Raw genomic sequence first — 19,881 nt, 5'->3', positions numbered from 1 at the left:
CAGTTGTGTGGATAAAAGGAGTACAGTTTGACATGTTATTAACACGTTTCGAAAGGGAACTGGAAACAAAAACTGATTACGTATCTGTTTACCAAATTTATTGTGTGTAGTTTCTTATAGCAAACCCACATCGGGCTATCTGCTGTATCCACCGAGGTGAATCGAGCCCATGATTCTAGCGTTGTACAAAGGTTACTTTTACTTTTGAGTTTTCTTCATATTGAAATCAAGTGGTTTGCTTTCAATCAATTATTTAATATCTTAACACCTATCTTTAGCAGCCACATGAAATATAATATTTTCAAATAGATTGTTTTTTTTTTAAATGTTTATCTACGATTTTTTCATATTTAAGAATTCAAAAAATACATATATATATATATATACATACTTTGTAACTGCTAACACATTTCTATTCGTTTCGCTTAAGTTCTAAAATCAATATTATTTCTATTTGGAGAAAAATTACAGGACGTAATAGTTCCATCGCTTTCAGGAGACAAATTGTATTCGTTGAGACAAACCTAAACAAACACGTACGTAAACAGGAAATCACTTTCCAAACAATATTGGGATTTAATTACTATTAAATAATTTTCTCAACCAGAAAACTGAAAGCACCAGATCATAGTTGTAAACTTGAATAAACTAATTGTACGATTAAAAATGAAACAAATTCAGTACGGTGTGTGCTAAGTTAACGAATGGTAGATATGAAAATTATAAGACTTGAGACTGGCTATTCCAGATACTGTCTCCTTGGCTGGTTACAGTAAAGATGCTCACTTGAGTGGTTTTAAGATACCCCTCTCCCCTCGTGAACTGGTAAACTAAAAATGCCATTTGGGACATTCCTTGGGCTCGACGAACAATGTCACTGTCGTTTTCTTCCGTCAGGTATTTCTCAGTTTCTACGTCCATTTCCGAAGTCAAGTTTTTCATTTCTAAGCCAGCCTTTTCGATGTTTTGCTTTTCCTTAGAAAATAAATAATTATCGGGTTAGACCGATGAGTCGTCTAAACGCGATGTACGGCAAGAAATTGAAAACATTTATACAGACATAAAAAAATAAAACAGAGAAATACGGTCGCGCTATTTAATGAATCTACTTTGATGTTGCTTTCGGTCATTCAACGATAAAATAGATCAACTATTGATCATTAAAAACGGTTTTAATAAATATTAATCTTTTATAACGGATTGGAAAATTAACACAAATCACTCAAGTTTAACATGAAACTTGAATAAACATTAAAATGTTTGACGACATGTTTCATGTGTGTAGTAATACAGGATAATGCGTTAATACTTGTGTTAATGTAAGATAATGTGTTTCTGTGCGTGTGTTAATATAGGATACAATCCTAGTACGTGCGTTAATGCACAACAACGTGTATATGTGTGTATCAATATAACGTGTTTAGGGTGAGTGTGTGTGTATGTAAATGTATTAAACATGTTTAAGTGTGTATTAATATAACATGTTTAGTATATGTGTATGTGTCTTAATTACAAGGTTCACTGGTATAATATAATGTGTTAGTGTATGCTGACATTCCCAGTATGTTTGATTATTTGTGGTTGTGTAGAACCGACTAACAAATCAGTGATAAATAAGTATATATATATATACCCCTACATCAAACCGTACAGTGTAGAACCGACTAACAAATCAATGATAACAAATATATATATTTACACCTACTTCAAACCGTACAGTGTAGAACCGAATAACAAATCAGTGATAAATAAAGATATATATATATATATACCTCTACTTCAAACCGTACAGTGTAATACCGACTACCAAATCAGTGATAAATAAACACATATATATTAATCTTACTTCAAACCGTACCGAGTAGAACCGACTAACAAATCAGTGATAAATAAAGATATATATATATATACCTCTACTTCAAACCGTACAGTGTAATACCGACTACCAAATCAGTGATAAATAAACATATATATATTAATCTTACTTCAAACCGTACAGTGTAGAACCGACTAACAAATCAGTGATAAATAAACATATATATATTAATCTTACTTCAAACCGTACAGTGTAATACCGACTACCAAATCAGTGATAAATAAACATATATATATTAATCTTACTTCAAACCGTACAGTGTAGTACCGACTAACAAATCAGTGATAAAAAAGATATCTATATTTACTCCTACTTCAAACCATACCGAGTAGAACCGACTAACAAATCAGTGATAAATAAGTATATATATTTACACCTACTTCAAACCGTACAGAGTAGAACCGACTATCAAATCAGTGATAAATAAACATATATATATTTACACCTACTTCAAACCGTACAGTGTAGAACCGACTGACAAATGAGTGATAAAAAAGATATATATATTTACCTCTACTTCAAACCGTACAGGTTTGGCCTGTTTATTTATGAAGACTGGTTTCTGCGAACGAGAATATATGTTAACATGTCTTTTCTAAAAAAACAAAAACAGAACAAATGTATGTTTTTTAACGTTTCAAAGTTTAGGCTATTCAAATTGCTATGAAGTTAAACAAACTGAAACGTATAAATACAGATATTGTAAAACAACGTTTGTTGAAATGAAAGCCAGATAAGCTACTTTTCAGCACCTTAATATATGATAAAACACCCCATTTCATACATATAAATCAAGTTTATATAAAGCAGTCTAGTTTGGATCACGTTTATACATATAAAACAACCTAGTTTGAATTGCGTTTATACATATAAAACAATCTAGTTTAAATCATGTTTATACATATAAAACAACCTAGTTTGGATTATGTTTATACATATAAAATAATCTAGTTTAAATCATGTTTATACATATACATATATACTCTTGGGCTACATTTTTACCAACTAATAGTGGGATTGGCCATAATATTAGAACACCCCCACGGCTGAAAGGATAAGCATATTTAGTGTGACGGGGATTCGAACCCGCAACTCTCAGATTACGAGCCGAGTACTTTAACCACCTGGCCATGTCGGGCCTTACTGTGTTTAAAATACTAATATTACACATTCTATTGTTTCTTGAATAATCCATAAATTACAGATTAACTATTTAGTGGTTGATAATGTGATAGGCCTAATAACTAACTGATGTCTTATGATAAAAATAATTTAAATATATATATATGCCAAAACACAAAATATCCAAATATTGTGCCTTCCTATTTCTACATAGCAGCTTAGTTTACGTGGACATTGTGTATAATTGATAGAGAAAATAGACGTCTTCTTCACCTATGGAGATAAACAGTACTTACAACGGGTCTTTTTTGGGATGTTAAAACGAATACAGGTATGTTCTCCGGCGTTCTCTCAGGAGACTTTGGGGGAACTTTACCAAGACATATCTCGGCAATATCACAAGATATACTGGCCACATCGTTCACTAGTGACTGCCACATGTCTGAGAATACATCAAAATTATCTCTGACTATCTTGCTTGTGGGGTGGAGGTAAAGGGTGTGGCAGGCATTCAAGACCTGTGGGAGGAAACGTGTGGGTTTAGTATGTAACACTACTAACTTTGTTACGTAGAAACTTTAAACAAACTCTTAATGTCAAGGATTAATAGCACTTAATAAGACCAACGTGCACAATCTAGTGCAATAGTGTGTCTCATCAGTATGTACTATTGCAATGGTGTGTCTCATCAGTATACTAGTGCAATGGTGTGTCTCATCAGTATACTAGTACAATGGTGTGTCTCATCAGCATACTAGTGCAATGGTGTGTCTCATCAGTATACTAGTGCAATGGTGTGTCTCATCAGCATACTAGTGCAATGGTGTGTCTCATTAGTATACTAGTGCAATGGTGTGTCTCATCAGTATACTAGTGCAATGGTGAGTCTCATCAGCATACTAGTGCAATGGTGTGTCTCATCAGTATACTAGTGCAATGGTGAGTCTCATCAGCATACTAGTGCAATAGTGTGTCTCATCAGTATACTAGTGCAATGGTAAGTCTCATCAGTATACTAGTGCAATGGTGTGTCTCATCAGTATACTAGTGCAATGGTGTGTCTCATCAGTATACTAGTGCAATGGTGAGTCTCATCAGCATACTAGTGCAATAGTGTGTCTCATCAGTATACTAGTGCAATGGTGAGTCTCATCAGCATACCAGTGCAATAGTGTGTCTCATCAGCATACCAGCGCAATGGTGAGTCCTCATCAGCATACCAGTGCAATAGTGTGTCTCATCAGCATACCTAGTGCAATGGTAAGTCTCATCAGTATACTAGTGCAATGGTGTGTCTCATCAGTATACTAGTGCAATGGTGTGTCTCATAATATACTAGTGCAATTGTGTGTTTCATCAGTATACTAGTGCAATAGTGTGTCTCATCAGTATACTAGTGCAATGGTGTGTCTCATCAGTATACTAGTGCAATTGTGTGTTTCATCAGTATACTAGTGCAATAGTGTGTCTAATCAGTATACTAGTGCAATAGTGTGTCTCATCAGTATACTAGTGCAATTGTGTGTTTCATCAGTATACTAGTGCAATAGTGTGTCTCATCAGTATACTAGTGCAATAGTGTGTCTCATCAGTATACTAGTGCAATGGTGTGTCTCATCAGTATACTAGTGCAATGGTGTGTCTCATAGGTATACTAGTGCAATGGTGAGTCTCGTCAGTATACTAATGTGTGTCGCATCAATATAATATCACAATGGTATGTCTCATCAATATATTGGTGCAACGGTGTGTCTCATCCGACGTTAGCACATTGGTAAGAGAAAAATTCTAATGTCGCTTATCCAAGCAGCAACTTATGCACAGATGGGGTAAGTGACAAGGTCAGATATCCACAAATATTAGGTATAGTGACTCTAATTTTAAACTACAGAACAGAGGGAAGGCAGCTGATCAACGGAAACCAAAACCACAAGGACGTTGTCCGATTTTAGTACTAAAAGTACATAATGTATTCAGCGGCTTCGAGAGAAAAACGTTAGATCTTCTGGTATACAGTCTGGCACGGTAAGTACTGGTCTAGTTCCAAACACGGGGGACTTCAGTCTTTAGGAAGTTATGCAAATCAAACACCTACCACGTCACAGATGGAGTTTGTCGAACATCAGAATAAGTCTGAGCGTACTTAAAGAAATGCAACTAGAAAACGATCTTACGGTTGCTAAAGGTTTTCTACGTAATAAAAATAAACTTCATGAACTTAAATTAAAACGAAACTGAGCACCAGTTATTACCAGGAGATCCACTGACTTCAGTCAGATGAGATCAAATTCCTGCACTGTGCGAGTAGAATCCGCAAAAACGTTTCAACCAATATGGAATAAGACACCAGTTTCCATGCTCGTGGACTCACTTGTGGTCTGTTATCAGACTTTACCTGAGCGTGTTCTTTCTTTGTGTAAACACTCAAGTACAGTGTAGGATCATCGATAGTGGTTAAAGATACAAGATCTAAAATTTCCTATTATAGAAGCTAAAATACAACCTAATTACACTGTCAGACGTCATCGTGGGTGTGGCTAACAGCAACATGGAACATCGTTTTCTAAAGTTATGTTAACCCTCTTAAGTAATTCACACGACTAAATAAACAGTGAGGATACTGTTGAACCACGTGTTGTAAAAGCAATATAAACAGTTGTCATTAGCGTAGTAAATGCCGCATCCCTGAAACGTTACAACACTTGCTTCCTTTTGTAATTTTTATTTTTTTAAATGATATAACTTGGTAAATATAAAGTTACTAAGTGCTTGATGTTACCTTGATTCACGATTTTAATTAAGAGTTTCGTACTTTTGTAAAGTAATTAATTGAAAGTGAATTATTATAGTAGCATGACAAACTTATACACATACAGATGTCGCTGTATGAAAGTGAATTATTATAGTAGCATGACAAACTTATACACATACAGATGTCGCTGTATGAAAGTGAATTATTATAGTAGCATGACAAACTTATACACATACAGATGTCGCTGTATGAAAGTGAATTATTATAGTAGCATGACAAACTTATACACATACAGATGTCGCTGTATCCCAAAAAAATCGAAACTTATAGAAAGCCTTAACACGCAGTTTAAGATCTATTTAGCGCACACTCCAGGCTTTCTAAAAACAATAACCTGTTTAACTTATTTTCAGATATATCTTTGTGTATATCTTATATCTTTGTGTATATCTTTATATCTTTGTGTATATCTTATATCTTTGTGTATATCTTTACATCTGTGCATCTTAATCATACTTCCACTAAAATCTCTGCAAATGTAACATTACTCTAAAATATTTATTAGTAATTAATGACCGAATTTCAATTTAACAAAATTTATGGATTATTTAGCTCTTACGCCACTGATAGAACTGATTTAGTGAGTGTTATGATTGAACATTATTTGAATTTGTGAATAATTTATTCATAGGACTTCTCAAGCGGTAGATAAACAAAAATTATTAATATTTAGGTTATTACTATTTTGAAAATTAATATATATGTATAAACCTAACATCAATTATGAGTTAAGAAAAACTTGTAAACTATTAATATAATGACTCCCGCTAGCACAGCGGTATGTCTATGGATTTACAACACTAAAATCAGGGGTTCAATTCTCCTCGGTGGGTTCAGCAGCTAGCCTAATGTGGCTTTTCTATAAGAAAAACACACATACTAATATAATTGGAATTTATTTTTATTGACGATCGAAATAGTTAATAAAACGTATTACTGTTTAGTGTGTGTGTTTCTTATAGCGAAGTCACATCAAGCTATCTGCTGTGTTCACCAAGGAAATCGAACCCCTAATTTTAGCGTTGTAAATCCGAATACTTATTGCTGTTCCAGCATTACTGGATATATTTCAGTAAAGATTTTCTATTATTCTTTCTCCAGGTAATAACCGTCTAGAAAAATAACGACCAGTCATCACCTGACCTCCGTAGATCTTCAAGCAGTGGTCCAGATGCTTGGAAGACACTTGCAGAAAATCGGTCATTGCTACGTGGTGCAACAGCTTGCAAACCTGTCAAGTAGAAAGTGGATCTAGCCTACCGATGGAGAATTAACCGAGTAAAAGGTATTATCTCATCCATACAAACAAAAAATACAACAGATCTAAACAAGTAAATGTAAATATTTTATTTCGTGCTATTATTAGTTGTTTAAAGTATTTCACAAGAGAAGTAAGCCTCATTTTAGGGCTAACATCAAAGTAAGACAAAGATAATTTAAATAAGCCTGATTTTAGGACTAACAACAAAGTAAGACATGAAAATAATTTAAGTAAGCCTAATTTTAGGGCTAACTTCAAAGTAAGACATTGGCATAATTTAAATGAGCCTAATATTCACAAATAACTTAAAGTATTTATAACAAGTTTGTTGAAAGTATTTGATATAAAAGTCAAACATAAAATTTTGTTACAGATTATCTCTGGACATCTCTCAATTTTACTAAACTATTTGATTGTTACTAATCTTTATCATATTTCAACTTATAATTTAAGTACAAAGAAGAAACTGTGTGGTTTTTCTAATCTTTATCATGTTCCAACTTCATCTTCAAATCAAAGAGTTTTTTTATCAAATCATTTTGTCCAATCTGCGACCAAACATTAGATTACGGAAATACCTCTTGAAGGTGGTCGACGTGATCGCTAAACTTTTCTGCGTAGTTTTCTAATTTTTGACGATCCCCTGTAAGGGCAGCGTTCTTGAGACGGTTCATTAGTTCCACCTCATTGGTCACTTTAAAGAGCTCATCTGAATGGTCAAGGGTCGCATCTTGAAGCTTCACGTGAAAAGAGTAGGACATTATTTGAGATACACACTTAAGTGGTTAAAACGAAAGTCAACGATAGTGCTGATTTTGAATTCCAAATCAAGTTTGGGTTGGAATCACTGTAAATAAAATATATACATGTTCTATTCTATGTCAAGTTTATGTTCTAAACACTGTAATTAAAAGACATGCATGTTCTATTCCATATCAAGTTTGTGTTCTAAACACTGTAATTAAAAGACGTGCATATCCTATTCTATTTCAAGTTTGTGTTCTAAACACTGTAATTAATATATATATATATGTTCTATTCTATGTCAGTTTTTGTTGGAATCACTAATTAAAAAAATATATATATTTTATTCTATGTCAAATTTGTGTTGGAATCACTATAATTAAAAATATATATATATTTTATTCTATGTCAAATTTGTGTTGGAATCACTATAATTAAAAAAAAAATATATATTTTATTCTATGTCAAGTTTGTGTTGGAATCACTATAATTAAAAACATATATGTTCTATTCTATGTCAAGTTTGTGTTGGAATCACTATAATTAAAAAAAATATATATATTTTATTCTATGTCAAGTTTGTGTTGGAATCACTATAATTAAAACATATATGTTTTAGTCTGTGTCAAGTTTGTGTTGGAATCACTATAATTAAAAACATATATGTTCTAGTCTATGTCAAGTTTGTGTTGGAATCACTATAATTAAAAACATATATGTTCTATTCTATGTCAAGTTTGTGTTGGAATCACTATAATTAAAAAATATATATATATTTTATTCTATGTCAAGTTTGTGTTGGAATCACTATAATTAAAAACATATGTTTTAGTCTGTGTCAAGTTTGTGTTGGAATCACTATAATTAAAAAACATATATGTTCTAGTCTATGTCAAGTTTGTGTTGGAATCACTATAATTAAAAACATATATGTTCTATTCTATGTCAAGTTTGTGTTGGAATCACTATAATTAAAAAAATATATATATTTTATTCTATGTCAAGTTTGTGTTGGAATCACTATAATTAAAAAACATATATGTTTTAGTCTGTGTCAAGTTTGTGTTGGAATCACTATAATTAAAAAACATATATGTTCTAGTCTATGTCAAGTTTGTGTTGGAATCACTATAATTAAAAACATATATGTTTTAGTCTGTGTCAAGTTTGTGTTGGAATCACTATAATTAAAAAACATATATGTTCTAGTCTATGTCAAGTTTGTGTTGGAATCACTATAATTAAAAACATATATGTTCTATTCTATGTCAAGTTTGTGTTGGAATCACTATAATTAAAAAAAATATATATATTTTATTCTATGTCAAGTTTGTGTTGGAATCACTATAATTAAAAACATATATGTTTTAGTCTGTGTCAAGTTTGTGTTGGAATCACTATAATTAAAAAACATATATGTTCTAGTCTATGTCAAGTTTGTGTTGGAATCACTATAATTAAAAACATATATGAGTATATAAATTAAAATTTGTGTCATTCACGTCCACTGTTTTAATACCCCTTCCCCCCCCTCAGGACACACCAGCGTGATTCTTTCTTTTAAATGTCATATAGTGATAAGTTTAACCGTTATTCGATCATCCTATTCATTGGATATCAATAAGTGTTCAGTAGTAACAACCACTGCATATATTTAGATTCCAATGTCCACCTAACTAATAGAAATAATTCGCTTCATTACTTGGAAAGAAAGATGAAAGTTTTTACGAATGAGATGGACTTCTGTCTCCCCATCTGTAGTGAATAAGTAATACCTTATTTATCATAATTACACAAACAATTCCGTGTTGTCTTACTCTCCATAGGTAAGATCCTCTTATCTCTATGGGTAGAGAGAAATTAATGAAAGTGTGAGTTTTATATAAATCTCGCTCTGCCTTTCTTAATATAAATATTTTTTGTCCCAATTTGAACAGAACTACTTTTATGTTCATATATATGTGTGTGTGTGCACGCGCGCATTGTCCCTCAGTTTTAAACCAAACTACCTCTTGTTTCTTTGTTGACAAGTAAGCACAAAGCTACACAATGTGATATTTGTGTTCTGCCCACCACAGGTATCGAAACCCGGTTTTTAGCAGTGGGAGTCCGAAGACATGCCGCTGTGCCACTGGGGTGAAGCTACCTCTGCACTTAAAAGAATTTTGTTATTTTTGAAGGAAAATTTAAACATAAATTGTCTTTCCCTCTTGTTCCTTTAAAATAGTTTTTTTTAAACACTTAGAAACTTTATATTATTCGTTTAATAAAAACTCTAACATCACATAGGAAACATCTTTTCCATAATTTACTGAAAGTTCAACATAGATAACGAACATTTTTGTTTCCACCTCCTTCGAAAGACGGTAAGAGTGACTTTTTAAATATTTTTATAATTATAGTAAAAAGTATTTGTACACGATGTTTTCACTTATCCGTACTTTTTAAAACAAAAACCCATTTAGACTTTTGGAGTTCTGATATTTTATTATAATAAAAGAGTAATATAGATAAAAAAAACAATAAAAAACACTTCCCTTCTTAAAGAAACCGTTTTATGTACATTTAAAATACGTTCACCCTTTTTGTAATAAAAATTCCATTTCTAAAGATTATTAAATTTGTGTTTTTAAGCCTCGCCTCCAGATGAAGGAAGTTTTTTATTTGTAAGGAAATTATTTTACGTCATTGTTTGATAGAGAGCATTTTTTATTTTATTTGTTATGACATTAGACGCTCTTTGTGTTCATAGAAAAACCTATCTCCTTGTAGTGAAAGAACTGTCTAACCGAAATACTGTTGTTGTTCTAATGATCTAATCGGACGTCATATTGTAGAAGGAGAGTGTTTCGTAGCTATAGCAACATTTTTAACTTAATAGGTAAAGTTCAGTGATTTATATCATTTGTTAAAATAGCTTTCTAAGAACTGATTTGTAAGTAAAATGTTCTTTCTTTTCGCTTTAAAGAAGATATTTTTATTTAGATTTTGAAAAAAAAATCACGTTTAGAACACGTGCAGAATAATTAAAACGTAACAATACCTAAATGCGTTACTTATATTTTAAATATATATTATCTAATCTTTCGGCCCACACCTCGTGTCTAACAAATGATGTAGTTATGGTTTCCTTTGTATGTCAACCACGAAAGTTATGAAATATTCACCGAACATACACATGTAGGCTGATAAAAACGATACCGTATATGCCGTATACACGACGACGTATATTTCTGTTTTGTATTAAATTGCTTTAGAGTGAGATGTGCAATAATTTCAATCAAAACAAATGTCATTTAAACAAATTTTTTGTCCCTCGCTGGTACAGCGGCAAGTCTACGGATTTACAATAATAAATTCAAGGGTTCGATTTCCTTCGGTGGACTCAGCAGATAGCCCGATGTGGCTTTGCTATAAGGAAAACACACACACACCAAAGTTTCGTAACCAAAGTCTTCGTTTACGATATGCGGTTGGTTTACTTGTGTGAGGTTTTAGAAATACAAATATACTGTTCATTACGCCAGGTTTTGGTTTAAGTACAAAGCGGCACAACGAGCTAGTTGTGTTGGACCCACCAAGGGTATCGAAACCCATCTTTTATCTTTATAAGCCTTCTGACTTATTAGATTTTTCATATCAAGATTTTCAGCCACATTATTTGTTTATTTAATGGTGCACATAATGCGCACTAAGGAAAACATTACGTCATCAGATGTATTCACTGTCGTCTTAAAACAAAAGTGAAGTGAATTGAAAGAACAATAAATGCAATACAAATTAATTGTAACGTGTTAACCATATGGTATCAGCTTTCAATACAGATCACAATGGAGAGGAGAAAAACATCAACATAAATATGGCTTACTTGCTTCTTCAAATCCTTGCAAGCCTCTAGAATATGCTGTACATATAGCTCCAGATCTTTATCAGATGACAGGGAACCAGCCTGGTCCTAAACAGAGGAACTGGAATGACTAGAGATGAATGCACTTAAACAGGGATATGGTAGAGAGAGAAAGACGAGGTAACGAGAATGTTGCGTTTAAAAGCGCACCTGATTCGTGATAATTAGCTCTCAGTTTAGACCGCGCTTTTCTAGACCAATGATATCTCAAACGTTTATAAGTTCCTTTGAAGTTTGATATTATTACCACACACCAAAGTAGACAGTTCTCTCGTGCCGGTAGCAAATAGGAATTGAGTTCATTAAACTCAAATTAATTTGGAGAAACACTACGAGTAATTAATAATCTAAGTAAACGGAAGGATTATTACTCTTAATAAGGCATAAAGGAAGATTATTTACATTAAACCAGAAAAACAATAAATTATATGTGCCTAAACATTATGGTTACTCCAGATAGCCTAAAATAGCTCATTTTTCTATGATCGCATAGAATATTAACCAAAGTATATTGATATCCCAAATAATTTTAATAAAATTTACTTTCATATTTTGTTATTAACCGAACGAGACTCTGAAAGAATTAAATAATTTGTACTTTAAATAATTAATAATAAATTTCTTAAACTAGACTTTTGTTTCTGTTTACTTTTGCTGCTCAAGGACTACGTGCTCTAACAGTCCGTAATTTAACAGTGACAAACTAAAGAGAAGGCAGGTTTTCAGTACCATCATCTGCTGGGCTACATTTTATTAAAGAATAGTGGGATTAACCATCATATTATAATGTCTCCACAGCTGAAGGGGCGAGCATGTTAAGTGGTAGGATTCGAGCTCACGACCTCCAGATTGATAATCTAGTGCCCTAACCATCAGGTCATGCCAGGTCTTATTTAAATTAATTCAGAAATTCGACAGTATATCTAATTCACGAGACTGGTGTCCTGAATAATTAACAAGGTTATTATTATTAATTCACGAGAATATTAGTGATAACAAACGTTCAAAACTTCAAGTTAGCTAATAACAACTTCAACTGGAAGTTTCCGACAGGTACTGCTGTTGAAATATAATTTGAAAATTATTTAACAAACGCATGTAATAATGAAAATTAAACAAAAATAAAATAAAGAATAAAATCCTAACCCATTTTTATAAGTCAATACTGTGCTCAATATATCTTATACAGGCAGGATATTCTATAATATATCTTATACAGGCAGAATATTCTATAATATATCTTATATAGGCAGGATATTCTATAATTTCCCCAGAAGGAAGTCAAAGGACGCCTGGAGGGGTCATTTGTTCTAACCACAAATACCACTATACAGTAGTGTGTTGTCTCTTAGTCAGTCAGTCAGTAGACACTGAAATGATGTCACATAAGGAACGCTTAACATTGCATTTTGTACTATCGTAACGTCAGTAAAACGTGCGCATGTTATGAATTACTTGAATAATGAGTACTCTGTAAGCTACGACAAAACGTGAGATAAGAACTTCCAAAACAAGAAATAAAAGTGTTTATAACTCTTTATTGTGGTTTATAATTACTTCAAGTAATAATTGGATAGTAGACGTTACTTCAAGTAATAACTGGATAGTAGACGTTACTTCAAGTAATAACTGGATAGTAGACGTTTACTCTTCTAAGTCAACAGCAACACACCCCTAAAGAAGGAAGTTCAACATTCCGAAGATTTGTTTTTACACTCAATGTTTGAGACTCACCACTTCAACACCCATCCTCAGTAACTGGTTTAGTTCAATCTTGGCTCGCTCACACAGAAGTATAATATTTTCTCTGTGTTCCTGTGACGTGTAGGCCGAATCAGTGAAATCATGAGTTCGCTCCACAACCACATCTAAGGCACTTACTAGCTGTTCCCGGTATGCAGGCACCGCCAAAGTCTTCTTAATTCGTTCTAACAATTCCTAAAAACACCGAATATTCAATTTATTTGTAGCTCGTTAAACGAACAGAATGAGACGAAAAATATTACAGGCGAAATAAGAAAGAAGGATTTCAAAGAGACACGTTTTACTGTCACTAACTGTCAATAGTGATATTCAAACCCTGCTCTAGATATGTAAAAATAATGTTGTTTTTAGGTCAGTAAAAAAGAAGTAAACTTTAAAAGACGGTGAGTTAGTTTACCTCAAACCTTTTTATGGCATTGTGCACTGTGAAATATTGGTCCAGTTCTTCGAGTCGCCAGACCGACGTATTGGAACGTTTGTTTTGTTTCATTGTTGTACTTCCGTTCCTTTTAGGAGTGGTATAACTTCGGTTAGCGGCTACCAAATCTGGAATAACACCGTCTTTACAACACAGTGAATCAGGTCTATAGCTCTGCGCATCTGTAAAACACCGTATCTCTATTCTCGCGCTGTCTCACAGTCGGGGTGGCGAAGACAAGCCTATGAAGAGAGAAAATAATCGCTCATTTAACTCTCTCTTTTACCTAACTAGATTCATTTAAACTCAGTGAGTGTTGTGTCGATAGCTTGAAGTCATTCGACTCTTTTAATTATAGATATCGTTGACTTCATTTTGTTAATTTGTACGTAAGAATGTGGTACACACAGGGGGCAAAAGTTACTATTCAATTGGTGTACTGGTTTTATACTGGTGGTACAGCTGTTATTATATGGATGGTAGAATTGGTTTACTATGGTTCGTACAACTGGTATTACATGGTTGGTATAGGTGGTATTATACGGTTGGTACAGTTGCACAGCGAGTACAGCTGGAACAGTTTCTTACCAAACTTTGTATGCATTCTTAGAATGCCTGACCTTATTATATTGACCAATTTTTACGGTTATTGTGCTGACCAGGTGTTATTGTCAGTGTATTGAACAAGTGTTACTGTAATCAAATTGACCAATTATCACTTATTGTATTGACCAAGTGTTACTGTAATCATATTGACCAATTATCACTGTTATTGTACTGACCAAGTGTTACTGTCATCATATTGACCAATTATCACTGTTATTGTACTGACCAAGTGTTACTGTTATCATATTGACCAATTATCACTGTTATTGTACTGACCAAGTGTTACTGTTATCATATTGACCAATTATCACTGTGATTGTACTGACCAAGTGTTACTGTTATCATATTGACCAATTATCACTGTTATTGTACTGACCAAGTGTTACTGTTATCATATTGACCAATTATCACTTATTGTATTGACCAGGTGTTACTGTTATCATATTGACCAGGTGTTACTGTTATAATATTGACCAATTATCACTGTTATTGTACTGACCAGGTGTTACTGTAAGTGTATAGACCAAGTATTACTCTTATTGTATTAACAAGGTGTTACTTTTATCACGTTCCATAATTAACACAGACGTGACACAAAAAAAAAAAGTTTTGAGTATGAATATTATGGTTTATTTATCTTGACTTCAATGATACTTGACACAACGCCAGTAATATTCAAGATGCTCCTATAAAAAATAAATACAAGTAGATGTTTGTGAGAAGATTCGTATGAGAAGTCACTAAAATCAATATCTGGTCACCATGGCAACAGCATAGACTAGCACAGCCCGAAGTCTTCCTATAAAGTAAATGCAACAGCCAATGTCCCTTTCAGCCAATTTATCGTCCCTCCGTTTTCTTAGTCACTCGTCCCGCGAGTACAAATTGAATTTCGTAACATTCAAACTGATATTTGGTTTACAAAGTGTGATACTGGCTGTGGTTGATTCCAAACACGGTGAAAGGTAGAGTCGTCATAAAGACCTTAATCGAACCATGAATTTTGTAACTCTGAACCCATAAACTTAATTCTTACCCAATGAGGAATTTAATTTCTTTTTATTTCGTTAAGAGAAATCCGAAGCAAGTTTATATTTGTTTGTTTGCTTTAAAGCTAAGCACAAAAATACACAATGGGGGCTTTCGGTGCTCTGCCAACTCGGGTATCAAAACCCGATTTCAACATGTTTACTATAAAAACAGAGAACTGCTTTAATGGTAAAAGTGTTAATACTCATACCAGCCGTTCTGAGATATATTTTTGTTTCAAGTGGGTTTCTCGTCATTAAGGAAAACCCGGTTTATAGAGTTGAAGTCCGCAGTCATACCTCTGTGTTCCCCGGAAGAGGGTGCTAAAGTTAATGACGTAGGGACATTCAATGGGTGAGCTCCTATTTTTGAATGACATTCTCAGCGTTAAGACATTTCTAATTTGGCAGTAAAACGCTAGAGAGTGAGGTAAGCAGTCAACACCATCCGTCACCATGTCTTGGGTTACTTTTTTACCCATGAATAGTGTGATAGACCATAACACTATAACGCCCACAGAAAGGGCGCACATGTTTGGTGAGATGGGGATTCGAACCCTCGACCCTCAGATTGCGAATCGAACATCCTAGCCAAGGTAGGGGTGATAAATACAAGGTCAAAATTTTAAACTTTTATTAGCAACAAGTGAGATGGACGGTAACATTATAACACCCCCACAGCATTGTAGCATAACTTTGTTTGTTACAGGATCTCGAGTAACACAAACAAGATCCCCCTAACTTCTACTGGAATCCCTCATTTGTTTATTGTTTTGTTTTTCATAGATAATGATAGATTTTACCTTTTTAATAACGTTTAGTGATATTAAGTTTAAGGAAAAGCATTTCTCAGTATAACGATTAGTGTGAACCTAAACGACAGTTTTGTTGCTGTCATTTTAGTACATTATACGATATTTGTACTCTGTCCACTACGGGTAATCGAACCCCGGATTTTCATTTTCCAGCTCCGTAAACTTACCGCTGATCCTCTTGGAAGTGAAGAGTGTAGAAACAGTCGCTGTCACGTGGGTAACGTTTTGATATATCTTAGTTAAAAGCTTCGTAGATCATTAATTTTCTTTTTTTTTAATTTTCTAACTAACATATTTCTGATGTACTTAAGTTTGTAAATCTCTAAAACGATTCATTATAAAGTAAGGTACCACTGAAGAAGTTCATTGCACCATTTCTACTCGTTTCCTACCTCAGTTGAGTCAGAATTCATTACCTTGGATGACGTTAGAAGCATCATGGTTGACCGCTGTAAGATCTGTCTTGCTGCCTTCATTTGTGAGCGACGTCTTTCGTCTCTCACGTCCTAAAATATATAAAACCAGTAACATTAAATATGAATCAAACATTTTACTTTGTGACTCTAAAGTAGAATAATGTTGTTACTTCTTAAAATTTTACTTTATCATTGTAACTAATAATTATGTTTATAGAGTCTGGGATGAACAGTTTGCTCTCCGCTAGTACAGCGGTAAGTCTATGGATTTACAACGCTAAAATAAGGGGTTCGATTCCTTCGATGGGCTCAGCAGATAGCCCGATATGGCTTTGCTAGGAGAAAAGACACACACATGAACAGTTGTCTTGTGGTAAATAAGTTATAAAAGTTGGCGAAGTAGATTGCCATTTAAAAAAGAGTTCCATTTGTATAATTAAAATGTATTTATAGATGTCGCTTCTCGAAAATACGAGACTTTATTATTGAAAACAATACTTTACGTGTTTTATATACGAGCTACAAATTCAAGGTTCTCAACACAGCAATCTTCTGAACTAGTCAGTGATTCTATCTGATTAGCGCGAAAGTTTTGGATCTCCTCAGACTCCATCATTGAAATAGAAACTAGAGATCAGAGTTCATTCAGCTCAGAACACTCTGAATTTGGCATAAGCAGAATTCAGGTCATTCTGAAGTGCAGAAGATGGCTTAGTGACCATCTAGGTCAGGCCAGTCTTTGCGTAGTAAGAGGAACAAGGAGTCATTCTAATAATTATAATTTTATGTTCCCGAACTGGGGTACTCTCAACTTAGGTAATTGTGATTGTACGTTTTAACGCAAAACTCGCACGAGCTCATACTGAGCATGCTAAAAGCAGAGAAGGGTTATTTTATATGTACCGATACAGATGTTTTATAAAAACAGACACAGGCCAACTTAAGTATACGTTAGAGCAAAGACAGGTCATTTTATGTATATACAAGAACAGAGACTGGCCAATCTAAGAACGAGTTACGACAGAACGGGCCATCAGGAGGAGGCAGGCCACTTTCGGTTTGTATAAAGATGATAAAGGAAATACAGTTGAGGTCTTTTACTGATGGTCATTAGAACTCCAACACATTACGGCCATTTTGATTTTTGTAAAAGCGCTCGGTCAGCACTAGTATCAGCAGCAAGTGTTAGAACACTCTGTAAAAAAATAATGTCACACAGAACCTAAAATCTGGATATTATTTGATGTTCCACCTGAATTACTCGTGGAGTTATATGTTGAAGAGCAGTGATCGTTATTAAATGTTGTCCGTCGCTATGATTGCCTTCTGACCACTAGCCAAACATTTTACACACCCAAGACACGTTAACACCGAATATTATTTAAGATAAGTAAATACGACGTAAAATATATTTTGAAAAATCAGAGATCTGCAGACTAGATCCTGGGAAACCCCGAAGAGATACAAAAAGTATCCAACATGACAATGTATGTTTCTTTCACCATCTTACTACTGATATCTGTCGTGTGATTGGCTGTTTGCCTCATCATTCTACTACTGCTATCTGTCGTGTGATTGGCTATTTGCCTCATCGTCCTACTACTGCTATCTGTCGTGTGATTGGCTGTTTGCCTCATCGTCCTACTACTGCTATCTGTCCTGTTATTAACTGGTTGTTTTCTGTTTTGAGGTTATTTCATGACTCTCTCATCTTCAAATTTGTTTTGTAGTTTTCTATTTGTTGTTGAGAAGTAAGTTCTCTGAATGGTTATATCTGTTTTGAATTGCCTGTTTTTATTTTATTTTAAAGAATATTTTGTGACTGAATGTTTACTATTTTGTGACTGAATATTTATATTTTGTGACTGAATGTTTACTATTTTGTGACTGAATGTTTGCTATTTTGAAGTGTGTTTATTATTTATTGTTTTTTTTTTTTTAAATACGCTCGGTTTTGTCTGTTTATAATTTTCAAGTATATTTTGCGATTCGCAGTTTGTTATTCTTATGTATATGAATTTGTTCTTCTTTGTTCTGAGGTGTATTTAGTGATTGCTTATTTGTTATTAGTTTATTTGAAACTACGTTTTGCCGTCGTCACTGTTTTAAACTGTATTTTGCTACAGCGTCTTTCTTTCTTTGATATACACATTGTTGTTCGGAGGTAGGTTTTGCAATTCTCTGCTCAATATTTGAAACATTTTTCTCTATTCATTATTTTAAGGTATATATCATTCAGTTAGAAATCATGCTACTTATTCTTATCAGGATATGAAGAGAAGCAAATAAAAATATGGTCCCCTGAACTCTCTTTAGTAATAGAAGTAATTTTATTGGCTAATTAGTAGATCCATTTCCTCAAATGAGGATGAAGAACATCCGTTACTCTAGTGTGATCGCGAAGAGCTTGTTCGATATAAATGTCACAAAATACATACTAGATGTTCACGATACGAAACAATTATAATTATGTAATTATAAACAACACAGTAACTGTTTTAACATCTAACTTATTTACAGTAACTGTTTTAACATCTAACTTGTTTACAGTAACTGTTTTAACATCTAACTTATTTACAGTAACTGTTTTAACATCTAACTTATTTACAGTAACTGTTTTAACATCTAACTTGTTTACAGTAACTGTTTTAACACCTAACTTATTTACAGTAACTGTTTTAAAATCTAACTTATTTACAGTAACTGTTTTAACATATAACTTATTTGCACACCTTTCGGTACCGGCGGGGACCATATATTTAAAACTTTCTGTTTTATATGTGATAATACTCAGTTGTAAATAAATTACACAAAATCGACAGAAATTATTAATTTTCTATCTATAACTCCCAGGAAATAATTGAATTACCTTACATAGTAGGATCAATAGACATTTGTGTTTAAATAATTGAATTACCTTACATAGTAGGATCAATAGACATTTGTGTTTAAATAATTGAATTACCTTACATAGTAGGATCAATAGACATTTGTGTTTAAATAATTGAATTACCTTACATAGTAGGATCAATAGACATTTGTGTTTAAATAATTGAATTACCTTACATAGTAGGATCAATAGACATTTGTGTTTAAATAATTGAATTACCTT

General features: G+C 33.3%; 1 pseudogene across 1 annotated transcript in view; it reads right to left on the bottom strand.

Moving 5' to 3' along the window:
* LOC143257776 (alpha-catulin-like) overlaps window positions 1-19,881 on the bottom strand; it is a 49,436-nt pseudogene that overhangs the window by 8,368 nt on the left and 21,187 nt on the right. Inside the window, exons 5-14 of the transcript XR_013031996.1 lie at window positions 16,770-16,859; window positions 13,884-14,146; window positions 13,457-13,660; window positions 11,684-11,770; window positions 7,650-7,808; window positions 6,949-7,041; window positions 5,370-5,477; window positions 3,295-3,516; window positions 2,388-2,471; window positions 787-975 (exon numbers count right to left, since the gene is read on the bottom strand). The product of XR_013031996.1 is annotated as an alpha-catulin-like (transcript). The remainder of the gene's footprint in view (window positions 1-786; window positions 976-2,387; window positions 2,472-3,294; window positions 3,517-5,369; window positions 5,478-6,948; window positions 7,042-7,649; window positions 7,809-11,683; window positions 11,771-13,456; window positions 13,661-13,883; window positions 14,147-16,769; window positions 16,860-19,881) is intronic.

The sequence above is a fragment of the Tachypleus tridentatus genome, chromosome 7, assembly GCF_004210375.1.
Source record: "Tachypleus tridentatus isolate NWPU-2018 chromosome 7, ASM421037v1, whole genome shotgun sequence".
NCBI classification, from domain to species: domain Eukaryota; kingdom Metazoa; phylum Arthropoda; class Merostomata; order Xiphosura; family Limulidae; genus Tachypleus; species Tachypleus tridentatus.
This window is presented reverse-complemented; position numbering and strand designations above follow the sequence as displayed.